Source organism: Macrotis lagotis, chromosome X (genome assembly GCF_037893015.1).
Source record: "Macrotis lagotis isolate mMagLag1 chromosome X, bilby.v1.9.chrom.fasta, whole genome shotgun sequence".
Classification (NCBI taxonomy): Eukaryota; Metazoa; Chordata; class Mammalia; order Peramelemorphia; family Peramelidae; genus Macrotis; species Macrotis lagotis.
In genome coordinates this window covers 544,938,253-544,942,795 of record NC_133666.1, presented here as the reverse complement: position 1 = coordinate 544,942,795, position 4,543 = coordinate 544,938,253, and the positions used below count along the sequence as shown (strand labels likewise).

General features: G+C 36.1%; 1 pseudogene; it reads left to right on the top strand.

Annotated features, from left to right (window-relative positions):
* The first annotated feature begins 1,868 nt into the window (after positions 1-1,868).
* LOC141502223 (occludin pseudogene) lies at positions 1,869-3,753 on the top strand (annotated as a pseudogene).
* Positions 3,754-4,543: the final 790 nt, after the last annotated feature.

The window sequence follows — 4,543 nt, the reverse complement described above, 5'->3', positions numbered from 1 at the left end:
ATGAATTGAATCTCAAAGCTGCCTTGTCCTGGACATTTTCCATTTTGTTTTATAAACTCAGTTTTTAGCATCTATAGTCTTAGGATATGATCCAAAAAATAAGAATTGATTTAAACAAATACTGAAACTTCATTCTCACTTCCTATATACCCTCTTGACATTTTAAAACAGGTAATAAAGATAAGACAACTTGTTAAAGATAACACCTATCTAGGTCCCAATCCCACCAGACCTATCTTAAAGATAATGGGTTGAAGATAATGGAAGGCTTAGAAGATAAGACGAGCATTTCAAATCCAGGATTAGGAAAAGAATGCTTATAAACCCATCAATAACTGACAGTTATCAATAAATAAGGCCCAGGCTATAAAGAGTGATGCTAAAAGCTGGGATGATAGCCTAGGCCACCCAAATATTTAAACCATTTTAACAAGGCCATACTTAAATCTGTAAGACCTGAAAATTCTCTTAATTTTCACACTACACATTAACTTCTGACCAATACTATAAAGGCACAATTTATTAATCAAATATAACACTGAAATAAATAAGGCTGTCTAAATAGATAAATGCCAACTTGATTTTAAACAAATCATATTGATATTAAAGACAAGTAGGGGTTAAAAACTGTTAAAACCCACAGCTGATCCCAATCTTTTAATCATAAAAAAATTCTTGCTTATCCAGGAGGCTATCCACTGATATTTTCTATTAAGTGGTATTTCATATTTCAAGATTTAATGATCTGCAATTTCCACTTATGCCAATCCTTCAGTGTCTTACAATTAGCCTGGCTGAAAAACTTCATCACCTTGTGGCCAATCTGGTAATAAATCTCTCCAGATTTAGCTAGTATACTAATCAGTTCATGTTCAAAGTCTTTCCAGCTCAGTTAATAAAGATTTGATAATTGAATATGACTTTATTATCTCCCATTTTACAGATGAGAAAATTGAACCTCACAAACCTGAAATGATTTTCAAATGGACATGAAATGTACTGGATTCTCAGTATTTTAACTAAACACAGGCAAAAAATCATGGATCATTAAATTCTGAAATAATATTTATAACTTCTCTTGCTGCTTAAAAAGTTTTTTTCTAAGTCAAGTAATGTAATGAAGATTGAAGATATTTCAAAAATATAAAGCATGTATATAAATCTTATAGAATATTAGAATCTCAGTGTTGGAAAGGATCTCAAAGGTCCACTAGCCCAACTTATTTAGGAGAAATCAACTCTACAATATACAGAATAAGTGGTCATCTAAATTCTATTTGAAGAGAAGTTGACCAATCCATTTTTAGAAAGTTATAATTAGGAAAACTTGTCATACAATGAACCTGAATCTGCCTTTCTTTATCTTTTACCCAATGTTGCTAATTCTGCCCTCTGGGGTTAATCAAAACAATTTTAGTCTCTTTTTTGTATTTGGTAAACCTTCAAATACTATGGGGGGAAATTCTTTTCACCCAACATAAGTCTTCTGTTTTCCAAGTTAAACAATCTCAATGACTTCAGATTAGCCTCATGTGGATCAAAACAAGAAAGAATCTCATAAACCATCTTATATATCCTATTCATTTTAGAGAAAAAGAAATAGGTTCAAGGAACTAAGGGACTTGACTAAGGTCATTCAGGTAATTAGTATCAGAGGCAATTTTCTGGCATGGACTTGACTCAAGAGAGTATGCATGGAGAACAAAATGAGACAAAGTAAGCTCCTCAATAATTGATAAAAGGACACCTGCTCCTTCCCGCCCCCTCCCCTTCCCTTTTCCTTCCCTTCCTTCTTCTTGCCATTAGCCGCGGAGGTCCCCGGGGCTTCGCGCACGACTGGAGAAGACTGGGGCACAGGTTGATTGTCTTATCTTGGAAGAAGTTAAGAGGAATTCTTCATCTTGAAATTCCCTATACCATTGATATCAACAATGTCATCCAGACCATTTGAAAGTCCTCCTCCATACAGACCAGATGAATTCAAGACATCTCATTATGCACCAAGCAATGACTTATACAATGGAGAGATGCATGTTCGACCAATGCTTTCTCAACCAGCCTATTCTTACTATCCAGAAGATGAAATACTTCATTTCTACAAATGGACTTCCCCTCCAGGAGTGATTAGAATTTTGTCAGTGATTATTATTGTGATATGCATTGCCATCTTTGCATGTGTGGCTTCCACACTTGCCTGGGACAATGGCTATGTAAACCCCTTTCTGGGAGGTGGTCTAGGTGGCTACCCTTATGGAGGAAGTAGTGGCTTTGGAAGCTTCTGTAGCAGCTATGGCTATGGTTATGGTTACAGTTATGGCTATGGAGGAACTTATACTGACCCAAGGGCTGCAAAAGGCTTCTTACTGGCCATGACGGCATTTTGTTTCATTGCTTCACTGGTGATATTTGTGACCAGTGTTATCAAATCAGGAATATCCAGATCAAGAATGTACTACTTAGTAGTAATCATTGTAAGTGCTATCCTAGGCATTATGGTCTTCATTGCTACCATTGTCTACATAATGGGAGTCAATGCTACAGCACAAGCTTCTGGATCAATGTACTCAGTTCAGATACATGCTCTCTGCAACCAGTTTTGTGCACCTACAGCAACTGGACTTTATGTGGATCAATATCTTTATCACTTCTGTGTGGTGGATCCCCAAGAGGCCATTGCTATTGTGCTGGGGTTTCTAGTTATTGTAGCTTTTGCTTTAATGCTCTTCTTTGCTGTGAAAACCCGAAGTAAGATGAACAGATATGATAAATCAAACATTCTATGGGACAAAGAAAATGTCTATGAAGAGCAGCCTCCTAATGTAGAGGAATGGGTGAAGAACATGTCCATAGATGCACAAGAGGTACCTTCAGCTGCATCTGACTACACAGACAGAGTTGACAGTTCCATGGTTTAGTCCTCTTATGGCAAAATGAATAACAAACGACCGTATCCAGACTCTTCATACAAATCAACCCCGATACCAGAAGTAGTTAATGTGGTTCCAGTGACTTCACCTGTGGATGATTTCAGGCAACCTCGGTACAGTAGCAATGGCAACTTACCAGTTTCTACAAAGAAATCTCATGGGAAAGGAAGGATGTCCAAAAGAGCTGACCAGGACCACTATGAAACAGACTATACCACTGGAGGAGAATCATGTGAAGAACTAGAGGAAGACTGGGAGAGGGAGTACCCGCCAATAATGTCAGACCAGCAGAGACAGCTTTATAAGAAAAACTTTGACACTGGTCTACAGGAATACAAGAGCTTACAAGAAGAAATTGATGATATCAACAAAGAGCTTTCCCGCCTGGATAAAGAGCTAGATGACTATCAAGAAGAAAGTGAGGAATACATGGCTGCTGCTGATGAATATATATCGACTAAAGGAAGTGAAAGCATCTGCAGATTATAAGAATAAGAAGAAATACAGCAAGCAGCTGAAAAGCAAATTGTCTTATATCAAAAAGATGGTTGCAAATTACGATAGACAAAAAACATAGTCAGTAACCAGATTGTGAAGTATATGTCACCAGTGCTATGACTTACACTCCAATCTCTTGTCTTCTCAAATGAACCTGTAACCTCATTAAAAAGCACTCTCTACAATAGAGACACTACTGTTCTAGCTCACAATTCAGGTGAACTCCATCTAGAGACTCTGAATATATTTAAAATGAAGTTCTTTGCCTTAAATATGTTCCCCTCAACTATGTATGCTGCATTCTAAACCACAGCCTCATTGATTTCTTCTGAATGGCTTGAAAATTTTTTATGAGAGTGGACTATTTTCCTGAGCTGATGCTACTAACCAAAATTATGCAAAAATATCAAGTGTATGAAAATTTTTAAAGTGTATATATTTTCCTTTTTTAATCAGGGCATTTAGTCTCATGAGGATGTAGGTTAGAATTTTTGCTGTGTATTTTTGAATGATTCATTCGCTTGTTATGGTTTACATGTTTTTTAACCAATTAGATGGTCTGTATAATAAAACAAATTATTTTTGTAATACAAAAAAATAAAAATTTAAAAAAATAATTGATAAAAGGAAATTACTTGAGACAGAAAAAAAAATATCGAGCAAGGACAAGAATCAATTCTTCCCCTAGTTGATCCAGTTAAACAAAGTTCCCTCGTACAAATTTTCCATCAGTTTCCACTAGCCAAGCATCAAAGAGAAATAACTTGGATTCCTTCTATTTTGTTTTGAGGGGACCAGAAAGTGATGTAAACACTAGTTTGTCCCCTAAATCAATCTGTATAGTTTCTGTACCTGTTAATGAAATATTCTAGCCTAATTTAAATGGAGCCAGGGATTAGATACTACGTTCACCACAAGCAAAGATAGAAATCCAATTCCTCTCCAAAGAAAGCACTCTTTCCAGCATGTCATGCTACTTATCTTGCATTATCTTTGATTGCTTTACCATCCAGATTGCCTTCTTTTGAATATTTTGAATCATGTAGGACTTTTCCCTTTTTATATAATTTCTTCTAGATATAGACCAAGAATTGGAATTGCTGGGTCAAAGGGTATGA